Source organism: Nomia melanderi, chromosome 11 (assembly GCF_051020985.1).
Source record: "Nomia melanderi isolate GNS246 chromosome 11, iyNomMela1, whole genome shotgun sequence".
Lineage (NCBI taxonomy): Eukaryota > Metazoa > Arthropoda > Insecta > Hymenoptera > Halictidae > Nomia > Nomia melanderi.
In genome coordinates, this window is record NC_135009.1 from 3,231,860 (window position 1) to 3,248,090 (window position 16,231).

Genomic DNA, 16,231 nt, shown 5'->3' on the forward strand with positions numbered 1-16,231 from the left:
CCAAATATGACATGCTTTAACACTATTTATATCAAGCTGTCAAAAGAACCCCTTTGAAGTTTTAACTTAAAATTATTTTCCAAGATCCATCGTATATTCTGAATTGACTTTTCGACTTTTCCAATAACGATTATAAAATTATTTATAGAAAATGTCCATCATTGAATTGAAGAAGAATGATTAAATTGAGAAAATAATTTTAAGTTATAATTTCTGAAGTTACCTTCTGACACCTTCAATAGAAATAGTGTTAAATCACTATTTACTAAAAGAAAATAAATTATTGTAATTTATTAAGTAAGTAAATATGTTTCAAAATATATCGTGTTTGGTCTCATTTTAATCAAAAGCATCTTACAATTCAATTAGTAAAAGCGAAAAATAAAACAGTTTAACCTTACATTAATGTTCCCTCATTCATCTGTTTCTTTTAACCATTCAATCGGAAGGTCGGGCGTCTCGCTCTTTCATTCGTGCTGTGCTTTTTTGCAGAGGACAAACAGAGATGCGCGGGTCAAATTTTATTTCGACTTTGAATCAACACCACTGCACGATTAGTGCACGGTTGCAGTCCCGATTTTCAAGTACTAATCGCGAGAATACTGTAGCAGATACAAACTGAATGGTAGTGGTCAGCAGTTATTGTGATATAAAATAGGAATTTTATTTCAATACGGAAAACTGCAGTACTCACGGTCAGTCGAATTGTTTTATGACGGTCGCTCGTCAAACTCAAAATCGTACACTCGGACACCACATGGCGTTCGATGCACCAAAAAAAAAAAGAAAAGTTCCTCAACCATAAATCAACACGATACTTCGACATTCGTGAAACGGAACAATAGGTCCGATTTTTAACAACAAACTCCCACCCCAACAGTTACAAACTTCTATTAGACACAAACCACACCATGCGTCCTCCAACAGCTGAATTCAGTCGTTCAAAGTTAAACATAGCCAGTCATAAATGAACTCGGCACCAATAAAAGACGCGACGAAACGAAATTTGGCGGAATGTACAAAAATCGATAAAAACTATAGAAATAAAGAAGAGGCTCAGGATATAATATCACGAAATAACTTACATTTAAATTTTATGACATATACCGTTCGTTATGAAAATCTACACACATTACTAACTTTCGAATATTCGAAAAAAAAGTAGAAATTTGTGATACTTTATGAAGAGTAGTTTCATTGCTCAGTTAAAACTGACGAAATTCTGGAAAAATGAGAATATTTCGTATGTTTATTTTCCAACGAATATATAAATAAATCGGAAATATAAAACCATGAAATCTACTATGATAATTATTGAGAATGTGTTACAGACCACAACATTTTTTGATAGATTTTTATTTAATCGTATTTTCCATTTAGTTATTTTCTTAAAAACAAATATAAACAAATCAGCATCATTTTGTCAGAATCTGTTAAATTTTAATTAACAAGTAAACGAATGTCCATAAAATATCAAAGTCTTATATAATTTTCTTGGAATATTTAAAAATTAGTAGGTATATGCAGACTTGCTTCCTGATAAAAGGAGAGAAATATCTCATTAATGTCCAATCAGACATGTAATATCGTTGGCGAAACTATCATTCGAAAATCATTGACAAGCCTAATGAGATGTATTTTCTTGTGAAGTTTAATAAAGGGATTACGGTATTTTGGAACGCAACAGGAATAAATCAGTGACGATTTCGAATCACTGTACATGTATAACATACGAGCAAAAATGTTCAAGAATCTATAAAATATTAACCCCTTACAGTCGAATTTCACCGTAATGGGGGCGTACAGTTTTTTTTTATATCTAACCTCAAAAGTTGCAAATGAATAATTTAATACTAGAACTACCGATTATTTAATCTGATCGATATGTGACTCTTATAAATATATACTGATATTCATTATAGTATGCAATTGAAACTATTAATTTTTAATATAAATTCGGATATATAACGCTTCTACATGAATAATTTCAAAGTACCAATACTGAAACCAGTCATTTTGACTGGTACGATAGTTCTAATGTTAATTATGTAAATAACGAGAGATTGATATGTGGTTTTCTTCTTTTCTACTGTTAAAGACTTTGATGTTTAATTCACCTAAAAAGCTGAGGGGTCTTCACTAGAAATTAGTACAGTTTCATATTCGTTTTCTTATATTTGTTACAGAGAAACTAATATTTTACTTCAATTTTTCTTTCTATCCATCCTGTTCGTCGAGTATATAAACGCAATACTCGATTTGTGCGCGTTTACCATCGTTATCAACTACGATATTACTGACTGTATCATGCCAAGCGTAAACCTGACTGCTTCGGACTGTATGAACGCTTCCGCAAACCTTGTCTTCATGACCTTCTTGAACGAACATCTCAGGTTGCTGCATGTATACTTCATCATATAGCTTTCCTCGCGAGTAGGTTGAGGCAACATCCGTCTGACGTACCTGCATACCTTCATTTAGTACAGCAGTCAGCGAGAGATTCCAATTATCTCGTGTGTTGCAACAACCGCAAATACCTCTTCATAATCAATGTCCTCGCATTTGTGTCTGCGCGCTCTACTAATCACACCTTGTATTTTTCACTCTGATCGTTTTTATTATTAATACTAGGTTAAACCCGTTATCTGTGGAATGTAGTTTTGAAAATCTCTCATTGTACGCGCAATAAAATCAAACAATGATAATAACAATAAATAAAAAAAGACTAAAACAAAGTGAAGAAAAATTACATGTTTATCTGAAAAAATAAATAATTCATCGTTAAAAAAATTAGTACCATTTTGAGTTTTAAGACGCCGTGTGTACTTCGCAAGCGTAGTTAACTGGTTAAGGAATGCATCAATTTGACGCATATCGAATTTTATAAACGTTGTACGTATTTACGTTGATTTTGATTAATGCCATTACAGGAATACAGTGAATATTGAATATATAGCTTCTGCATAAAATACCGGTCAACAATGTGTTAATCTAATCTACACAAACGACATTGTAAATAGAGTTTTGTCATAACACGACTTATCAAACCATAGAAAATGCGTATCCTCTGAATATTCAAAGTCAATTTTCTTGAAAGGATGTCTTAAATGAGGAAACAGTATTATTTTCTTTTCTTCATTTTGCTTTGTAGAATCACACCAATACCTACTATCCTTTTGAAAAAACTAGGACATCCTGTATATTCTAAACGATAATATCATTTTATCTCGCGATACCAAAATCCGAGGTTTCAATTTCTTTCAGTGTATTGAATTCTTATTCCACGGTTGCTAGTCATGCTTATCGGACATCCGACTCCATTACCTCTGAAATGGTGTCAGGATCATTAGTTTGTGTGACATTCTTTGAATGTACCTTTCTTGATCCTTTCTTTGGAACGTTCGATAAGTTCATCTTTTGCTTCTCCTTCGTTTTCTTCTATGGCACCCCCTTTTTGTAGTTATTTGATCGAAATGCTTACAATGATATTGTAAGATTTCTTTTGTAAATAAAGAAGTAGATTTTATATCTTACGCAGAATTATTGTCTGGGTCTATTTTCTCTTTTTCTGATTGCAAAGAATCAGACGGCTCGTGACCTGATAACCCTTATCGTTCTATATTTCCATAATCATTTGATATGTTGTGTAGTGTGTATACTACACAGTATACAATACATTTTGTACTAGTATATCGCACCATGTTGCTGAAGATGTTAATAAGATGTTAATACGACGATAACCGTAGAAAAACTTGAATTAATTTCATCAATCAATTTACAAAGATATATACAGAGAATTCAGAAGATAATCAATGTAAATCATATTTTCGGTTTACATATCTTAACAGAGTTTTTATTAGTTTAAGACTTTAAGTTGATAAAGCAACTGGAGTACCTGCGTGATTAAGTTTTAATTATGAAGGTAGTAACGTAATTGCATTACTACCCGCAAATGTTAAAATGGAAACACTTTTTAAATGCTCAAAACATTATTTACACCTTTCATATCACGTTGACCACCTGCTCAAACACTGAAGAAAACTCACGTAGAATCGAAACAGCTTTCTTAATCAAATAGAAAATAAAAAAACAAAATTCTTCATATTTATTGCTCTACCGTCTTTCTCATACCATATACCGCCAATAAAATTCAGTTCCCTCAATACATCACCAAAAAAAGTAATTTGTAAATTTACGTAAACAATAATATCACCCGAATTCAGGTGACATGGGCAACCAAAGTGATAGATGAGACTAATTTACGTTCATTCTTACTTTTATCGAACATTGTTAACGTTCATTGCACAATTAACACATTGTTGACCGGTCACTAGTTAACTCGTGCTTGCACTTGCATTAGCCATTTCAATTTTTGAAGTGCTGGGCAATATAGAATATTGCAAAAGCAAAATATTCAAAGCTATGTAAAAGATACGTGCAAAGTTTCATTTCAATTCATTATGTGTAAATAAAGTATATTGAAGTTTATTTAGATTGTTTCACTTTCATAATAATAACCGATAACATGGGATACCTTCTGCGTAAAAATGCTGGTCAACAATGTGTTAATGAATAAACTGAGACTGTACTTGATTATTTCACGATCGAATATCGCATAAATCCTAGTCTCTTTAACAATCTAGCCAGTTTGCGGAAGCTGGGGCCCGACTAGCGTAAGGTATGTATGTATATCCGTTGGACAGATTCCAGTACGTGGGTGCAGCAGCTTTGGGGTCGAAATACCGCGATGGTTGCAGGGTTGGTATTACTGACATTAGCGTCGCCAATAACTCTTTCGAAATAGGCTTGGCACATTCTAGACTTCGGCTACCACGCTTGACTTCGTACACCTTGCCTGAATCACGCTTCGAAATTCCGCATATCCACGCTAGCATTCGCGCCAATTTTAACGTTTGTCTTTGCATTTGTTCCATCTTGTTGGTCTGTTAGGCCACGCATGCGTTTCGCGTTAATATTAATGAAATTTATTTAAATAGGAATGTAAATGCATTTTGCGAGGAAGCGAAGGTCCAATCGTTTATTTAAATGGAATAAAAGCAAGTTCACGAGGAAAAAGATATGAAATTATAAGTGAAATTAATCGATCAGAGTTGCATTTGCATTCAGCATCTATCGAGAAGTAATGTATCCAACAGGCAAGTTTAAATACAACTGTTTTTTTTAAATATAAATCTCAATATTACTATGAGATATGATATAGAAGAATTATATTCTTTAAAATATTAGAAGAATATGTTTGAATTATGGGAACAAATTAAAATAAATTAGTAATTCGAGTGTAAATTATGAATTGACAAATTTGTAATTACAGTAAATTCGCAATTAAAATAAATTAATAATTTGGAGTATTTTATAATCTACAAAATGATAATAGTCGATGTTTTTATGCATTAATTATTTATTAACCACCGAAAGTAATGGGAATGCATATACCTGGTGATACTTCATTACTATTTCTTTCTCGAATGGCGGCAATACGAGAAATCAACTACGCAGAAAATATATGTAGTATATCCTGTATTAGCATCAGTAATTGTTTCAACAATAACTACCTCACTTATCTCAGACTATACATATTCAACATTTAAGTAAGCTAAAGAATAACATGCGAAACAATTATGTAAATTTCCATTTCTGTATGCGGAAGAAATGAGGTAAAATACTTTCCTTCCTGTTTTAGACTCCAGTAAACTAAAACCAAAATATACAAGTATTCATCCACTACTGAGGATAACAATATACAATAGTATATACATTTTTCTACGTTTCGGCTTTTTGTCCCGCAATTATGGATTTCTTAAAAGCACTGAATATACGAATGATCTTGAAAATACATAGTTTCACCTGAATAGTATAATGAATATCTGGAGAAATTGAAAATAATCTATTGGTACAATTTTTATACAGATTACATATCCATCATTTTAAATGCACGATAGTTTAGTGTTAATAAACTGCGAAGTTCAATATTTAATTTGAAAGTATCATAGAACGTCCATAAAATATTTTTTGTTAAGATAATCTTACACACTTTTTTATATTCCGTGTTCAACTTACCCACAGTTGCACGGTGATTATTCTCAGATAAAAAATGCAAGTCCGTTGGATTTTAAGCAGAAAATTTAGGTCTGCATAATTATCCGGGCTACGTGTTTAACTATTCCCTTTCCTTTTTTTATTCAGAATCTTCACATTTAAAGTTCCCACTTATGAAATGCAACTAATTAAGGTCACATTAACCCGGTTTTAAAGAACTCTCGCTGTTAAAGGGGCACTGGCAAACCGAGAAACGACGCGGCAGATAAGCTGTTGGCTCCGCGTGTTCCAATCTCGCGCGGTGAAGAAACAGAAACGGAAACCTATTTCACGAACTTTCGAATATAATGGATTTTATAAGTCTCCTGTGACATGAATGTTTCACAGATTTAATTTCAATGAAAAACGTGTCAAACCCGCGCCGAAAATTTGAGTCGCGTAGGTGGGGTCGAATTGAAAGCATATTTCGGCGAACCCCGATAAAACGAAACGCGTATTCTGCATTCGAAAATTTTTCATATTTATCAAAATCTGTGACCACTGAACCGGCATGTTTTTTTTTTTGTTTTCGCGTCAATGTGCAGCCTGTATCAATCGAAACACACGAGAAAATCATTCGTTTTCGAATTTTTTCAGTGGTTCCGTTGTTACTTATATGAATGCAATTTTTGCATTCGTGCACGTGAATTATTAAAAAAAATAAAATTATATAAACTGCGATCATAACATTGTTGAATAAAATTTTGTTTGATTTATTTATGCATTGGTAACATTTTGATTCTGATTCAGTAATTTGAATTTTTTTAATTTTATAATTGAATCATGGAAATGGAATAGATATATTCATTGCAATGAAGTTACAGAATTTTTTATACATTATATTAGGACAATTCTATTCCTAAAAAATAAATGAAACTGATCTTAAATGATTTACCGAAAATATTAGACACCAAAAATTCTACGGATTTGTAAAACTGTAATAATTTAGAGAATTTCTCGATTTTTGTGGTTAATAGTTGACAACCTTCATTTTATTTCTTATTTGAGTGTTTTAAGTAATTATCTACAAACAATTTCAGAACCTACATAAACTGAAAACATTTGAAACAAAAATTTAATAAATATTCTTGATTACATAATAAAGCAATTTGTAAATAATGCATACAGTTATAGATAACGCTCACAGTAGAACAAACGTTTCATACTTGTATTGGCATTATTTATCAAAATTGATATAAGCCAAATCGTTTCCATGTTTACGTATTTATTTTCTGATCGAATTGGTCAGTTTACAGATGGTCAGAATGTTTGAGGAACTAAAAACATAATTACTCGTCGTGGTGCTTGTTTTGTTAAACTGTACGACATGTTACAGAAACCACATAAGAACAAATATTGATTCAGGTATTATACCGGAAGCTGATCTGTACTTACACACTACTTCAATGTAAATATAGAGTAAGTTGTTTTCAAAGGGAATCAATGGAAATTGTAGGAATTCAAAGAAAAAATAAAATAAAATTTTGAGAATATTCTATTAATACTTATTCGGATTAAATATTGAAAAGTTATGAGAGCTATTTTCATGAACGATAAAAATAATGTTTCCGGGCATTTTTGTAGAAAACGCAATCAAAAGAATTAACAATTGAAGCTGATTTTCAAATTTTTTAACAAATAAAAAAAAGCATTACAAATACAAAATAATATATAATTAATGTACTTTTGTATTATAACGACTTTTTATTACCGTGTAAAAGGTGTTTAAATTCCAATCAGAAATATAAGAAAATAAATGAATTTAATACATGAATATTTCCGATTAAGTATATTCGTCCCAATGTTTGAAGCAACGGTTTCGTATTCATGATATGCAAAATGTCCTGCTATCAATAAAAACCTGTTTGAAATGATAATGTAGTTTATTTTTATGTAAATATTCAAGAACTAATATATTAGTGACAGTATATACATCTAAAATGATTTATATTTTCTCTTATTATTTGAAAATAATTTGCTTGAGATACTGTAAAATGTATTAAACGCACTGACAATGGAACAATATAACAAAAATATGTATACTTGAACAACTACTATTAATATTACCTTTTAATTTTATTTACACAACGTTATTTACAATATTTTCTTTGAGACTGTTAATTTGTGTACATACAACGTCGAATTTTTATGAAATTGAAGACACCTCTCATTGAATTCCTTAACCCCTTGTCGTATGATTTCTTTCACAACTGTGCACGATAAAACTACATGATTGTTAATAATTTAATAGAAAAAGAAACGCGACTTAAACAATTACTCTGTGCCTAACCTCAAACTAAAAGTTAAAGATTGATAATAGGCAAGTAATATTTCATTTGCAGGAAAACTAAATAAATAACGTTCAAATTTGTCGGATTCGGTTGAAAACTTTCATCACGAGTTTGACTCAATATTATAGGATAAGAGGTTAATTAATGCAACACAGGTAGTGTTGGAGTTTCATACAAAGTATAGAGGAACAAAAGATTGTGGCATTCGACGCGGACAGCCACGAGCCTAGCGCAGCAGCGCGGACCGTGGAGAGAGTCCGTCGTCTTTTCGATCGTCAATTGTCTCCAGCGTGGATCCAAAAAATGTATAAAAGGACGGATCCACGCTGGACGAAATCAGAGTTGTGTAAACCTGCAAGCACATCATTACGGCCCCATTCCGTGTAAAATTGGGTGGTCCTTCGACAATAAATTTAGACGGCACGAAGTGCAATAATTAGGGTCTAGTTCGTACCCTGACAGGTAGCTTATAAAGTTCAGAGTATGTTTCCTGTGAGAGTTCAAGGATAGCACGATGTCTTTTTGATGATCAAAAAGCGATACAACATGATGAACGCATTTTCAAGCGCTAAGCTTAGCAACTACAGTTGAGAATGTCACAAAAGTCAAAGAGACGTACGACTGATCATTAAAATGGCTCGAGAACTCCTACCAGCAATTACTTTACACGAATTTCTTCGTCGCAATAACGCACCTGCTCGCCGCGCTTTCCCCGTAAAACAGTTTTCAGCCATTAAATGCAATCTCCTTATCGAGCGGCATATCTACACGCCCAATCCTACCCGTGGGACTTCTTTTTATTCTCTAACGTTCAAAACCAACTAAAAGAGATACGTTCCTTTCCGTTATCTACATGGAAAAAAGGATGGCTAAAGTACTAAAGATGTTAAAAAGTGATTACTGACGAAAGTATTCAACGAAAAGAACTTACTACATAGTAACACAAATCGGGAAAGAGTGAATCTACATAAAAAAATGTATAAATGCACCTAGGGTACACTTTACTAAAAAATTAAAGCAAAACAAAAAAGAATTGTACGTTTATGAGAGAAAAAATAAATAATTCATCGTTGAAAGAATTATATGCAAACTCTAAAATGATGTGTATATTCGTTAAACGCAGTTAACTGGTTAAAAGAGATGATCAGAATTCATGTGCCATTCAATGTAGAGTATTTACCATTTTTTCGTATTGTAATCGCAAATGCATGCGCAACAAACTAATTTCCAGTAATCATTTTCACAGAAATGAAGTTTCCTATGAAGAAACGTTGATTTACACTTTGGATTTTTTTAATGTAGATTTACCCTTTTTGGGTTATGCTAGGAATTCGTTAACATTCCGTATGATTAATGACAATGGAATGGAAGAGCCCACTGCATCAAAATAATATATGAGAAACATGATAAATGTGATCTTTTCCACTGGAATAAAGAACAGTACGATATTTGTTGAAATATGAAAATTATAGAGAACTAAGTAAATTAGTTTCACGAGGTATTCGAGGTATTACATTAAAAGTTGAAATATTATTATTTAACACAAATATACAAAATATATTAACTTTATTTATCCTACATTCAAAATTATTAGTTTTAATATTATTTAATTTAAAATGTATTAATTATTTTATTTCTTCTTCTTAGCGTTAATGAAAAACATTTCATACGACGTATAATTTTTAACACGAATATTTTAGTTACTTTTAAAACAAATTTTATCATAATAGTACTTTTTACTATATAGGGGATTAATAAATATGAAATTCCATCACTTTAAATGACTTTTATAGCCGATGGGAAGGGAACAATAATATAATATTAGGTACTCAACTAAACTTTTGTGTATAAATATTAAAAAGATAAAGGAAACATTCAAAATAAGCTACTCTTTCTCAATGTGATGTTTCTTTTATATTCAGGTTTTATCAAAATATATTTCGTTTAGTGAAGAAAGCTGTTGCAATATTGATTTCAAATTATACATGTTTATAAACGCTTCTTCTGTTAAGCGATTTTCCCTGATTAGAAATAAATAATTGTTAAGGCGTTCATATAAATCGCGGCAATAAGCACGCGATGAACAAACGAACATCATCTGAGACGCGTTCGCTCCCGCGTATTCTTCGATTATTTTCTTTACACTTCGCTTGCATCCATGGTGTTCCCTCACGTTATTCTATAAGTCTGTGTATCGTCGCATGGTCGACCTAACGTTCATCGAGGTTCATCTCCCTATCAATCTTATCAATAATGAAAAAAAGATCTAAAAAAATGTCGGAGATGAATAAAAATTGTGATCAATATCTCTTCATATTTTCTCGCCATAAAGACTTCAATTACAATGCAAATTATTAATATATACTTTCATGAAATAGAATTGAATATTAACTCATTGTTGTATAAATAACACAATGTGTCTCTTATTCATAACAAATAGAAAATTTTCAATTTTCCCCCACAAATACTACTTTTAATTATAAACGTTCAATAAATAATAACAAACTTAATTACATTTTAAATGAAGTTTAATTGAAAGTCGATGAAATAGGATAACATACTATTACGAAACCTTAACAAAATATCAGAATGTTGTAAATGGACTAAAATAATGTAATGTCGTGAAATTTTTTGCAGTAACAAATATATTTCGAATTTTTCTAGTTTTTCAACAATTCAAACTAATAAATGTAATTAAACATTTTAACGCTGAATGTCAAGGTGATTATTCTATAAAAAAGTCGCACGAACTTTTCTGATCATCAAATAAAATCGTTGAAGTTACGAATAGAAGCATCGATTACGGGCCCGACCCATCAGAGATCTTCGGGCTCCGGAACACATCAAGTATTTAAAAAAATTTGAGAATAGATTTAAAGGTAGACTAATTTAAGATTGAAGTTTGAAATCCCAGTAGTTTAATTATCTCACTGTAATTTTATCATTTATTATGCAAGACATTAAAGAAAATGATCACTTTTAACGACTGAAGTGTGCCCGATATTATCAGTTCCTACAGTTAATCGTGAAATTGAATAAAATTTAATTTCAAATATAATTGCTATGTCTTGCTTTTTATATTAACCGCTTTCTATGAAATTCTATGAAAATATATTTTATACAAAATTCTTTCAGTATAAAGTAATGAAGAGTAGCAATTAAACGAAAATATAACTCTCTTGAGTTAAATATTTAAATTTAAAAAATCTACCAAAAGCCACAATATAATTTTTTAACGCGTTAAGCACCATGCCAGCCACTGGTGACCGACGCTTCTGAATGACTTGAAAACAATTGTAACACGCAAGATAATTGATGTCGAATGAAAATGTTTAATAACGTAACTCAGCTGATAATAGTATAATGCAAGGATAGTAACACCAAATAATCAATAATTTCCTCTGCTTTTGTTTACTGCAAAAGAATAATTCTACAGAAAAAACGGTCAAGATTTTTGTGACGCTAAACATGTTAATCGAATCGTCCAATACGATTAAGGCTTTACTTCTAACAGTGCTCTACTAATGTTTAATTACACTAGAAAAAGTATTATCGATTGTATTGCCAATGAATGAATCAACATAAATTCTTTTAAACTTTGTAAAAGCATACTTGCTTATGTGAGTACATTCAAAGAAATGAAAGTGACCAATATAAAAAGTTTCAACAAATTTTGCATTTTTCAGATTTATTCTACTTTTATCTGAAATATCTCAAAGGAATTAAGTGGGATTTAAGTGGGACACTTTCTATATTTTGTATTCTATATTTGTGCGTATATATTTATGTATATCATACGTTGTGTATACAGAGTATTACACAAGTTTCCGTAAACATTCTACAACTAAAAGTGAAGCTAAAACGTCACGCAACAAACAATCAAGAAATAATTTATTATAAAGTTAACAAAAACATGAAATCTGAAACAAACTCTGTATTAAAAAATGCCACCCAATTTTATCCATGCATACGTTCTATCACTATAACCTTGATTACACTGTAAAACGAATTTTTGTAATTTCAAACAAACACCCATAGATATTTTATTACATGATATATTATAGCGCAAGTAATATTTGTATGAAAAATTATGGGACATTCTATAAAATAAATTCCTCTTTATAATCTTCTCTAAATCATTTTAAAGTAACATTCCTTACTTTCCTTGAATAAACTAAAATTAAACATTAAATCTTGTAAGTATTTATAAAGTATATAACATACTCCAAATCAATTGTAATTGTCTATAAATACTTATAAGAACCATTACACTAACGGATATATGAAAAAATGTACTAAATAGAGTAGAACCCCCTATAACACAATTAAAATATTCCGTGTTACAGGGTTTTACATTTACAAATTTCACGAGAAATTCCTCCTTTGCATACTTGTCCAACTTCTATTAAGTTGGTCCTCTGTTTGCATCAGATTCTTATGGAAAATCTCACTTTCATACTTATTTTTCAAGGATTTTTTAATCGCGTCATAGGGTATCCTATTGTAATAAAAATTGGCCGAATCACGGCTCCACCACCAAATAGATTATAAATTGTTTGAACAATTCTTATCGGTCTTCTAACAGCACTCCAATTAAGTAGATACTACTTAACTCTAAGAAGCTTAAGAAAAAGTCATAAACATGAGAACTTTAAGAATCCATTTACCAATTTTTAATAAATTAAAACGAAATACAGAGATTCGAGTATGTTTCGTTAAGTCTGGATTAAATTCTTACACCATAACTTTGCATAGAGACAACAAGAAAACAAAGACGATTGTTAGCAGCTACGAACGTTGTGAAAATTATTCTTGCAACCCAATGCTCGCGTTAAGATTCAGACACACTAGCAAGAAACCTGCAAAATTTCTTTTTATAGGAATTCACGACGTTTGTATATAAATACCTCTGACAAGAAGAGAGTCAGACATAAAACTCTGTCCTTAAATGGAACTCTACGCAAGTTATAGTACATATCTAGAAATACAATAAAAAACCCTCATGGCTTTTCTGACAATGGTCCTCCGTTTTCGAAAAAAAGGAATTTTAAATTTGCATGTGACTGTAATACGATAATAAATAATAGTACAATAATACAAACTATTTAAAGATTATAATTCAAAGGAAAACAAAGAAACCGGGAAAAGAAGAATTCCAAGTATGGAAATTCGGAACTTACGACCTACAGCGTCATAGACGTGCAACCACTGCTGCTACGACCCCTTGTGGGAACAAGTTTCTTATAACCGTCCTATTACAGTACACGCAAACTTGAAACTCAAATTTTTAGAAAACGTTTTTCATTTCTAGATATGTTGTATAACACGCATAGGATTTCATTCAAAAACAGATTTTATGTCTGACCTCCTTGTGAGATCTTTGACGGCAAGTTTAATTCACTTTAGTAATACAGTAAGAACAGTAATAATAAAATGAACTAAAATAAACACCTGTGCAAGCTATTATCAGTAAAAAAATGTCGCAAGTTTCTTGCTAGTGTATCTGCACCTTTAGTATGAGTTAGGTGAAGCCGTAATTCAGAATAATTACCAGGAATTCTTTAGGTACAGAAACTTACTGATACTGGAACGCTGGATATCCCATCCGTCGAGGTCACGAGCGCACATTAACCAGAAACGGTCCGTTGATTAGTGGAATTCGTAGATAAGTGTTCCAACATTAATCTTCCACGACACAAGCATACTTCGTCATAATCCAGTTGTCCGGGAACAAATTCGTCAACGGTTTCCCCCCTTTCGCAAATTCGTGCGCTTTACACTTCGTTAAACAATATAACACTGACACACTGCTTGATTAAAAGGGATGTTTATTTAGTTTGCATTATCCGTGCGCATCGCAGACGTTACACTGGCTCTGCGGCAAACGTTTGTTCAGAAGTGCAGTTGGACAAGTTGGAATGTCATTAAACGTGAATAAATGCGACCGTTATTCATGTGCAGGACTATACTGTAACGCGATGACGTTTCAAAAGATCGTTAGCGACCCAGAAATAATGTAAAAACTGCTTAAATCGCGACACAATTTAAATTCAAAGCAATGCAACTGCGATTTTTCATTTGTCAGAGAGAAGAAATGTAGGTTCGGGAGGCTTAAAAACATTTTAATTGTTATAGCGAAATATACTTGACGATTCGAAGCTGCTTGTGAACTAAAGTATCGTCGATATTTTCCACGATTTATTAAGTACCCACTAATTTATACGTATAAAGATTGCGGAGATTGCGTGGCTTCGTTTGAATGAAAAAGGTCAATGGCTCTGAATAAGCCTATGCGATACGAATTATTGGAACACTTCGCACTCTCGCTAAAGGCTTCATTGGCGAAATTAATTGGCTCGTGTAACCCTTAACAAAGAATAACTAATGAAACCAATTCCGTTCACTTTGGCAAGAACATTCGTTTAGATGTAAGGTGTTCAATGGTCCCTTTCTGGTATAAACACAATAAAATTATGTAAAATTCAACTTGTTTTTCTCAAGGCAGGTACTTTTATGAAAACAGTTACTTTGTTACAGTAATACAATATAAGATTAAACTGGAGTTAATTGTTTTATTTAATTACAAATGTGAAATTTCTCGAAATTGTATTTTCCTTACAAATTTTCAGTTGAAGAAGGCAGGTGATCGATTCACCACAACTGTGATGTATACCGTGGGCACCCGTTGACCGACATGACACAAGCGTTACGTGTCATTGTAAAGTGTTAAACCGTAATCAGAACCAAATTCCCCATCACGCAACCGTTTCATTAGATTCCACTATCCTATTTGAAACATTCATCGTCAATTGGATAAATTTTACACTACATGCCAATTACATTTCTGCGGGTATAAAATATCTTCGGAATAATAACAAAAACACTTCACAAAAATTATCGGATGCGCAATTAAAATTAAAAACTAAAAATTAAAAATTAAAAGTAAAACTTAAAAATTAAAAGGAAATTTTTGACTCTGTATACAAAGCATGAACTTTTTACAAACACTTAAATATTTAATTGAAATAATTCAAACATAATGCACGATATTCATAAAAAAATCGTGTTATTTGTTTTATATTTAATATTTAATAAGTTTTATATTTTATAAGTTAGTAAAATCTGCCAGATAAAACAATCTGTGCATTACTTCGAAATATCTCGGACTTTATGATTACTCTTCGAGTTCTTGTAACTGTATTCTGCTATTACAAATTATAACGAAATCAAAAGTGATTTCATATGCAAAATGAAGTCGAAACTATACCATAAATTTGTTTCGGTATAATACAGTATTATGAATAAAATCAACTGAAAATTCATCGGATGCATATCAGCTTATACACGTACTAAGTAGTCATAGTCAATAACAAAGAGGACATGTTTCTTATTCACGAAAACTAATGTACCTGATAAGTATTCAAATTCCATTTCTTCGGAAATACGCTCTACATAAAGAAACAGTATTTATAGTTCTTACACAGTTTAGCACAATCAGTAAATTTCACTTGTAACACAATTTCAGTTACACTTTACACGGATTTGAAACATTTGTACACTTTCAGCGCGAAACAAAGTGATTTATAAATAAACATATAGGACAGAATACTTCGAAAATTTTCTTCTTAATGAAGCATTATCTAGAAAAGGGGCAATATTTACAATATTTTATACATCACTTTAAAGCTCTAAACTTGCTTCTAGAGAACGTCTTCGAATTATCAAAATATCAAAAATATTCTTTTCTTTCACTTAGCACTCCATAATTTCGAATTTATAAATAAACAAAAGAAATTATTTAAAATTCAAAAACAAGCCCACGATAAAATGAACAAGAACAATAA

At 31.4% G+C, this 16,231-nt stretch overlaps 1 long non-coding RNA gene across 1 annotated transcript in view; it reads right to left on the reverse strand.

Annotated features, from left to right (window-relative positions):
* The window catches only part of LOC143175072 (uncharacterized), a 498,558-nt gene extending 482,726 nt beyond the window's left edge, over window positions 1–15,832 (reverse strand). The window contains exons 1-2 of the long non-coding RNA XR_012999692.1: window positions 15,797–15,832; window positions 13,967–14,355 (exon numbers count right to left, since the gene is read on the reverse strand). This is a non-coding gene — a long non-coding RNA (uncharacterized LOC143175072). The remainder of the gene's footprint in view (window positions 1–13,966; window positions 14,356–15,796) is intronic.
* Window positions 15,833–16,231: the final 399 nt, after the last annotated feature.